The sequence below is a fragment of the Loxodonta africana genome, chromosome 14 (genome assembly GCF_030014295.1).
Source record: "Loxodonta africana isolate mLoxAfr1 chromosome 14, mLoxAfr1.hap2, whole genome shotgun sequence".
Taxonomy (NCBI): Eukaryota; Metazoa; Chordata; class Mammalia; order Proboscidea; family Elephantidae; genus Loxodonta; species Loxodonta africana.
In genome coordinates, this window is record NC_087355.1 from 70,043,646 (window position 1) to 70,053,474 (window position 9,829).

At 41.1% G+C, this 9,829-nt stretch overlaps 1 protein-coding gene across 1 annotated transcript in view; it reads left to right on the plus strand.

Annotated features, from left to right (window-relative positions):
- The window catches only part of DEPTOR (DEP domain containing MTOR interacting protein), a 142,872-nt gene that overhangs the window by 124,690 nt on the left and 8,353 nt on the right, over nucleotides 1-9,829 (plus strand). The window lies entirely within an intron of this gene.

Genomic DNA, 9,829 nt, shown 5'->3' on the forward strand with positions numbered 1-9,829 from the left:
TTTCATTATCAGGGATGGCAGGAGGAAAAATCAAATGTAAGGTTTTTAGAAATTTATTGCTTGAGAGGCACTTAGACACCAGGTAAAGGCGTTCCTCCGTGTGGTGCTAATGTCAGTTTTAGGGGAGCTGATCATGTATCATAGGAGCCCTGGTGGTGCCGTGGTTAAAGTGTTTGGCTGCTAACCAAAAGGTCAGCAGTTCGAATCTGCCAGCTGCTCTGTGGGAGACAGATGTGACAGTCTGCTTCTGTAAAGATTTATAGCATTGGGAACACTATGGGGCAGTTCTGTTCTATGCTATAGGGTCACTGTGAGTCAGAGTTGACTCGATTGCTTTTTTTTTTAGGTGGCAGAGTACCCTAAAACCCAAATGTATGGGTTTGAAGTCAGAATATTAGCTCCACCATTTACTGTCTCCGTGAACTTGGCTCAGTTACTTTACTTCTCTGAGTCAGTGTCCTTGACTGTGAAATAGGAGTAATAATAATAGTACCTACCTTATAGATTAGGGTGTGTTGTGAATTTTAATGAGATTACACATGTAAAGCACCTTGGATAGGTGATAGGCATTCTTATTACCTACGACAGCACTGTGCATGCTGACTGGCAAGCCGTGATCTAAATAGTCTGGAGTACAGATCAAATGGCTAGGCTTTCCACAGGCATGGATAACTGACAGAGGAGAAATAACAAGTCGTCCATAAAAAGATAGTGCCTTTTTAAAATGTTTACGCCATTGTATTCACAGTCTCTAATAGCTGGTTATGAAAATTATGATGCATCATTTGCAGCAAGGTTTAAAGAAATAGGAACAATTAAAATATAACTTCCCCCCCCCCAAACTCTAAAACTTCAACAGTTTTCAAATATGTCTTAATCTACTCATGACTTTCATTGCTCTGGTTCAGGATAAATCCTCAGCGTTCTTCTTTTTTTTTTGATGTTGTGGTTATCAGAAATCCTCAAGCCTCATCCTTAGCAGGTCTGATCCTGGTATTAATTTGCCACTCAACAACTGAGAGATGGTGGCTTTAAAGGTGTGTGTTGTCTAACAGGTGACAAATTTCATTATTGTCAGTGTTGTGTTTTGAATAGCTTGGACATTATCTTCAATCATAGTTCTAAACTTAGGCATTTTATACATGAGTGGTAGTAGTTTTGAAGTTTAAAAGGGCGATATTTGGCTCTAAAAGAGAAATAGCCTCCAGGCAAGTAATACTTTTAATAAAAGCTGAAATGTCAATCTCTCGCATGTACTTGAGGCTATTAGCGTTCACAATCATAGAATGCATTATTATAAACATAAAAGGGATGGTGTGAGCATTTAAGATTTTTGGTAGAGAAGTTTCTGGTGAGTACCTTACAGCACTGTTTCTCTGTATGGTATTAATTAGCGAAAATGGCTTAAATAATGTTGACCGAATGCATAGCTGTAACTTCCAACATGCAGCTAGTCAAAAACAGCTTCTCCATGAATTGCTGAGTTTCCTGTCATAAGAAGTCTTCAGAGAAGGTGGTTGAGTACCTAGCAGGAATTTGTAGAAGAGAATTCCACTTTTGACGGCAGGCTGATCAGGGTGACCTATAGAACATAGGTGAGTGTTCTGCTTGATTAAGAATTGAGAAGTCAAAAGTGTGCACATTTTCAATTCTGAAACTGCCATATTATCCCTTAAAGATGTACTACCAATTTACGTTCCCAAAAGGCTGTGTGAGATTACCTGTTTACCTACAATCTTGCCAACCAAGCATAATATGAAACTTTAAATCCTGGCCAATCTCATAGACCAAAAAAAAAAAAAGTGCTCCATAAGTGAAGGAGGTCAAACACAAATGCCCTGAAATTGTATGATTCCATTTATATGAAATATACAGAAAAGGCGAATCTATAGAGATGGGAAGCAGATAGTTGCCTAGGGCAGGAGGTGGCAGCTATGAGGGAGCTTAGTGAGATGATGGGCATGGGAATATTCTAAAACTGGATTGTGTTGATGGTCGCGCCAACCCAGTGCATTTACTAGAAAATCATTGAATCATACATTTACAACAGGTGGATTTTATGGTATGTTAATTATACTTCAATGAAGTTGTTTTAAAATGGCAAAAAAATAATAAGAGTAATTTAAGCAATAGCTTGCCACTGAGTATTTCAGTTCTGCTTTTCATTTATCATTTGATTGGACTGGTGTCTCACCTACCTAAGCAGGACTCAGCTCTCCTTGATTATTTTCTGTTTCTGTCTTTCTTTTCCCTCAGGCTTTTCCTGTCTGCAACTTTATCTGCCTCTGTCTTGCTAAGTCCTTGATACCTAAAAAAAAATTGATACCTGCTTTCTGTTATTTTCCAGTAAAGCCTTAAGCAATCTTACCCACCATTCCTTTTCCCTTCTAGATCAGAAAGAAATAGAGAGCAAAAAGGCAGAGTGGCACTCCCATGTATACAGCAAGCTCAGGGATGAAGTTTCCTGGTGAGCACAGGTTATCCCGGCAGGGCACAGACACTTACATAATCATAGGTGCAGTGTTTCTCCCCAACCTTACTTTAGATGAAACAATTGAGTAATTGTGGCCCGGCTCCAGCCATGCAGGAACAAATGTGTGGTTGCACGATCCCATGAGCACTCTGTCTGTCCGTAGGGCTATCGTACGTCTGCCAGGACGTGCCAGGGGGGAATTAGAAGAAAGATTATTTAGTTGGTCTGGCTTCTTCTCAGGAGGAAGGCTGGAGTTCAGCCGAGACATTTATCCCAACCTGATCACACCCTGAAATGTGCCGAGTCCTGCCTCCCTGTTCCTGTTAACTCTGAAGAGGCCAACATCGGTTCATAGGACTTTTCTCCACTGCCCCCTGCTCAGAGGCATCACTTACCTTGCTTTAACATGACTTGCGAAGGTTTTGTTCTTCCTTTTCGTTAAGGAGCAGTCCTCCCTAGGCCTGCTTTTGAAAGTCCTCTCTAGCCCTCCTTGTGGGAAATGAGTTATAGAGCAGTGACATGAACTCATGATAGACCCTTTTTCTAAGGACTGGGGAAATGTGTGAAAACAGACCTGATAAAGAGAATTATAAGCACAAGAAAAGTCTCACTGCCTCACTTGATTTCTCTTTACCACGTGTGGGTGACATCTACGTTGTCCTGCCTCCTTCCCCCATAGAGGTAAGGTGTACCTAAGGAAGATCCATTCAGAGGTAGTCACATGTTCTGTTTCTGTCTGTGCTTTTCTGTATGGCAGAGAAGTAATTTTCCCCCAGGCCGTGTGCTTCCCGTGATTACTCGTAATGCGTGTTAATTGCAGAACACAGTGTACCATAGATGCTAATTGAAAGGCCGTTATAACTGAATACGTGCCATCAGCGTATCTGCACTTTTTCTAGGTCATTTTGTACATTTTTAGTAGCAGGATATTGGCAGTGCTGTGTTATTAGGACCACTTATGGAGAGATGATGTCTTTCCTACAGCAACTCCAAAAATACTACCTTGAATATAAAAAAAAAAAAAAAACTAGTGCCATCGAGTCGTTTCATAAGAATGATAAATGTTTGAAAACATTTTTTTTTTTTTTTGCCCTCTTCAAGGAAAAAACTTGGAATGAATATCTAAGTTTACATATTCCTGAGGCTTTTAAGTAACACAAAGAGCAACCTAACCTTAACTTGGTTAAAAACAAAACTTTCTTATGAGGAGCATAAATAAAATACCGTAAGATGTTTGGGTGAACTTAGCCTGTTTAATGAACACTTAAAGCATAGAGAAAACATTGGTTTTCCACTATTCTCTGCATTCCTCAGAACTTGCATCTGCATGTTGTACAACAGGGCTTCTACTGCTTCTGTCAAGTTCAAACCCTTGCTGAGAATTTGCATTTCTGACAAGTTCCCAGAAAGTTGTCTGTAAGAATCACCTGGGGATCTTGTGAAACCAGATTCTCAGATATCTGAGATGGAAATGCAAGTTCTCAGCAGAGAACTTGTCAGAGATGCAAATTCTCAGGAGGGGTTTAAACTGGACCAAACCAGGTAGAAGCCGTGCCTTATAAATGTGTATTTATTTCGGGCTGTGGATTCAGACAGGCTGGAATTCAAATTCCAGATGAACTTAGCTATGTGACCATGAGCAAGTAATTTAACGTCTCTGAGATGCAGTTTGTTCATAAGGATTGTGTTGTGGATTCTGGGTTGCCAATGACAAAAACCAGCTCTAGCTAACATAAGAAAAAAAAGAAACTGGTGGGAAGGATGTCAAATAAGTAAGAGAATGAAAAGCAAGACTAGAGAGCTAGAGCAGACCTGGGACCTAAGTCTCAGAGCAAATGAGCTTTTCTTGCCCGTGTGACTCAGCTCCAGATTCAGTGGTCCGGGAGAGAGAGCTTGATTGGCTGAGCTTGAGTCCTGTAACCCCATGGATAGCGGAAGGCAGGGCACTTTGCCTGGATTCCCACTGATATTGACCATAGTAGGCAAAAGGTGACACCAGAGAAAAACATATTAAGTTGCTTTTAGCAGAATGGCAGCCGGTTGGCCAAAACTCAGCATCCGTCACCACTGAGCCATGAGGAGAATTGTTCATAACATATGTAAAGTACCTGGATGGGTGCCTAGAAGAGAACGGGTTTTCAATAAGTGACAGAGTTTATTAAGAGATTGCCTGCTGCTTTGAAAAGGATCCAGTCTATGATATTCTTTCTCCTCAATTGTAAGCTTCATAAAAGCAAGGACTTCTGTTATTTAAATCTTTATTTTATATAAATCTTCCACATACTAGTTAGTACAAGATTTCTTAGTCTTTTTCCCCCAAAACACCTGTGACAGAGGGTCTTCCCATGACCTTTTTACTCCCTGAGGAGTGCTCAGGTGGCAGCTCAGTTAAGAAGAATTGTCAGGGGTGAGTGATGCACAAGACACTTGCTCTAACCCCACTCTTGTCATCTGCTGCTCTGGAGAGTATGAGGGAATGCAAGGGGGTGAGAGTGCCGTTATGCCTATGGAGCCTGAATTGGCTTTGTTTTATAAAAGGGTAAATTAGTCATAAAATGTTGATACGTGAGAATGTATGTGTGTGTAGATCAAGTACAAGAAATGACCTTTTTTAATTTTTCAGAAATGAAGTTTAGTTCAACTGGCCACTCATCAAGGTTGATAAGTCCAATATCAGATCATTTTGCTGTTCCTTCCCCCTACTATTCCCCTTTGGGATTGCACACCCCAGCCCCCATCCTTGGACTTAGGCAGGCCAGTAAAATGGACCCTGAGCAGTGTCCGTTACTGCTACTACTGGTGTTTGTCCAGCTGGCCATGCTGGCTGCCCCTTTCCCCTACCCCTAAACATGCTAGACATAGATCCTGAGCAGAGGTCACTGAATGCCCATCCTCTCAAGAACACAACCTTTACCATCCAAGGTTCTGTACCTGCCAAGGGCCCAGCATCCAGAGGTACACAGATCCCACTCTTTGAACCAACCTTGCAACCCTCCTCTCTGGTCCATTAGGGACCTATCCACTGCTGGCATCAGACTCCTTTTCCCTTCAGCTCTGTTATTATTTTAAGACAGCTTTATTGAGATATAATTCATATACCATATAATTCACCCTTTTAAAGTATACAGTGGTTCTTAGTATATCCGCAAAGTTATGCAATCATCGTTGTAACCAAACAAGGGTTCTTGTCCTGTCCTATTAAAAAAAAATAGCCGATCAAAATAAGATGGATGTCACACCACCAATTCCAGGGGAAACAAAGTGGGAATTTATTGTTTGTGCAAACAAGGAGCAGCATGGGGCTTAGCAGCCCAAAGACCATGTCCTACCTGTCTGAGGGGGCTGCAGAGCTTTTTATTTCCAGTGGCATCTGGGGGTTGGGTTTGGTGCCCGGAACTCTCTGAATTTAGCGCCCCCATGTCCACATTTGGAGTTCTGGATGTTGAATCATGTCAGTGACGTTCAGGTCCAAGGACAGATTGAGAACACAGCTCTTCAGGTTCTGCGCATGCTCCAAAACCCTGGTTCGTGCACGCTCGAGATTATGGCACCAAATTCAAACTGCAATTAGGGCTGCGGCATGGTCGGGCCAAACTGCAGGTATAACCCGTGGCTTGGCAGGCTGCGATGGGGGGATGGGGAACTGCGGCGAAGTGGAGGGAAGTCTTGGTGGAGGCTTCATCACCAAAATGAATTTTAGAACAATTTTATCACTTCCAGAAGAAACCCTGGACCACTCCCATTTTACTCGAACTTCAGCCCTCAAGCTCTGGCATCCAGTAATCTATTCTCTGTCTTTATGGATTTGCCTATTCTGGACATTTCATATAAATGGAATCATACAGTATGTGGTCTTCTGTGACTGGCTTCTTTCACTTAGCATTGTGTTTTTAAGATTCATCCATGTTGTAGCATGTATAAGTAGTTTGTTCCTTTTTTTTGCCAAATATTTTTACATTGTATAGACAGGACATACAACATTTTATTTATCCTTTTATTTATTAGCTGATGGACATTTGCATTCCTTCACCTCTTGAAGCACCAAGCCTCGCTCTCTTCAGTGCTTTTTCCTCTGGTGGTCCCAGGTCAGGGATCACAAACTCGTGTGCCTGTCAGCTAAGAAAAATAGGAAGTGGCAAGGGCCGTGGCAAATGAGAGAACATGTGCCCCTTCTAGAAGAGGTAGCCTCAACCGGGCTCCAGCCTGCCATTGCCAGAGAGCCTTCCAGACTTAGTGCTATCACATCTTCATATAGTTCCAGACAAGCCATAATCTGGATGTTTATGTGAAAATTTCCTTATTTTTAAATGTCGGTCAATTAAAACAAAGCACAATTGTGGGTGAGACTAAATGCTGAATGAGATTCCTGGGTGGAGATCCCTGTGTCTGGGCAACATATCTAGTCTTCGAGAGCCTGTGACCAGGTTAGCTTCAGGGTGGCACCTGACAACTGCTGCCTCTCATTTGGCGACACAAAAAGGCTGCTCATCCTTTTGGAGGTAAAAAGAGCCCAGATCTAATGGTCTGGGTGGAGGAAATTCCTCTCATGCTTTGGCTGAGAAGTCTGCTGCAATAGGAAAAAAAAAAAAAAAAACAGGCAATGTCTATATTATTTAGAGCTAAACTGTCCTGCAAATTGCTCGTGGCCTACTTCAGAACTGATTATGGCCTGCTAGTGTGACCTTGATTATTTTGACCTCCTTGGTTATTTTGACCTCAACTGTGGATGAGAACTGCTGATTTTGCCCCAGATTTTCCCAGAATCAACAAGGACAAACTGGTTGAAATGGGAAAGAAGAAACAGTGATTGTGTGGTCTTCTGTGTAGAGAGAACATCATAGTAATATAGGTTGGGGAGTGACTGTTTATTCAGTAAATAATCACTCTGCCTATCACAGTCCATATTCCATTTATTTTTGTATGTGACTATGGTTTTTTTTTTTTTTAATAATATTTTATTGTGTTTTCGGTGAAATACACAAGGGCTTCAAACCAGCTCTCTCTGGATTAGTCATGGCCATTAAAGCGAAATCTGAACGGACCTGAATTTTTAAAATGTGAGTGACGCAGAACAAGAAAAATTACAAATCAAAGCCATGTTAGAAATTTAATCTCCCTCCTGGAAAACAAGGGCAGCTTGCATGTTTCATAGCAACCAAATCTCTTGACCAGCAGAGTCCGAAACAGTGGTGCCCCATTCAAAGATGGCAGCCAACTGTACCTCTTTGAATGTGTGTCACTCTGCACAGTCCTGGCAATAAACCAGTCTCCTGCATCAGAGTCCTAAAAGGGCTCACTATGCCTCTTCTGAGTCTCCCATCCCAGGGCTTTGACCCATAATTTTTCCTGTTCTGCTTCACCCAAATTTTAAAAATTCGGGGCTGTTCCAGTTTTGGCTTTGTCAGCCGTGACTAAACTGATTCAAAATGGTTCGAAGCCCTGGTTTACACAGCAAATTAGGTTCTCATTTAACAATTACTGCACAAATTGTTCAGAGACTGGTTATATTTTTCATGTGTTAACATCCTCATTAATTCCCTTCTGGATATTTTGCTTCCAGTAATCTGGTTTCCCTATCCCCTTACCATTTCATCTTTGCTTTAAAGTAATTGTTGACAATTTGGTCTCATAGATTATTTTTTAAATCTGTGCGGTACTCACTGGTAATATTCTTTATGAGCCAATTTGTTATTTAACTAAAAAGTGCCCTCAAGAGGGAGTGGGTATTTTCAAAGGGAAAGAAGTTAATAGAACCCAGCATTGGTGCAATGCTTGATATTTGCAGAGTTTTTAAATGCACTGTAGCATTGTCGTATTTGAGCCTGTGAGGATAGGCATTTTTACCTAATCCTCCCTATTTTATAAACAATGTCGTTGAGACATAGAAAACAAAAATGACTTGCTTAAGGTCATCCAGCAAAGGGACCTAGAACTTAAATCTTTAGATTTCAAATCCCTTGTCTGTTTCACAGAAACAGACATACCCTTCTAATACTTTCTAATTTTGATGTATTTCAGTAATAGGGATAGATATTTTTAGACTTAACACAGTGTTAGAGTAGTAATATTACCCACCTGGAAAGCAGTAAAGGTAAATGGTGGTTTTCCTGCAGTGTTTTGGTATTTTCCCCATTTGTTTGAGTAATCCACACTAAGTAAATACACTAATAAATAATTGGGAGCAGGTGCATACATTAATTACTCAGGCATTACACTCAAAGCGGAGCCCTGGCGGTGGAGTGGTTAAGAGTTCACGCTGCTAACCAAAAGGTTAACAGTTTGAATCCACCACCTGCTCCTTGGAAACTCTGTGGGGTAGTTCTGCTCTGTCCTGTAGAGTGTCTTTGAGTCAGAATCGACTCGATGGCAACGGGTATACTTAAAGCAGTTTGGCCATGAGAACAGCAGATTTGGGAGACATCACGAAATTAATGAATCAATCTCAACCAGTCTGTCTCCTTTCTTCCCCCTCTCCCCATCTTCTCTCTTCCTTCCTTCTTTTTATTTATTCTTTTTATTTTCTTATATGCCCAGTAAGAGAAGGGATAATTTATAAGGAGCAAAGTAATCCTTCAGGCTGATTCCTAACCCTGCTTTTTTGCTTATACATTTATTCATTTCATTCAATTGCCAATATTTTTTGAGGACTTTACAGGTTTTTTATGATGGTTATAACAAAAATGCCACAAACTTGGTGGCTTAAAAAATCCCACATTTATTCTGTGTCACTTCTGGAGGTCAGAAGTTTAAAAGCAGGGTGTCAGCAAGGCTACGTTTCTTCTGCAGACTTGTAGGGAGAATCCAGTCCTTTTTCAACTTTCAGGGCAGCTTGCATTCCTTGACTTATTGCCCTTTTTTGGCATCACTCCAAGCTCATGTTTCCATTGTCACACCTCCTACTTCTGCCTTTGACCTTCTTGTCTCCTTCTTATGAGGAACCTTTGATTATATTGGACCCACCTATAAAAAAATATAGGGTCTGAGTCAGAACCCACTTGGCGACAACGGATTTGGTTTGTTTTTATTTTTTTGGTATAATCCAGGCTAATCTCCCTATTTTAAATTCCAGCTGCAAGCCTAATTCTCCTTTACCATCTAAGCTAACATATTCACAGGTTCCAGAATTAGAATGTGAGCATTTTTGTGTGTGTGTTGGCAGGGGGGTCGTTATTTTGCCTACAACAAGTACCTGCAATGAGCCAAGCACTGTACATACTTACATTCTGTTTGTTATGTTTTACCAATTAGATATACCTGTCACTGACAGGGTGGAGATCTGTTTGTGGCTGTTTTTCTATTTGAGTGGCATAAACAAATTGCCTTTATCCAATGTCCACCAATTCAGGTACACAAGGA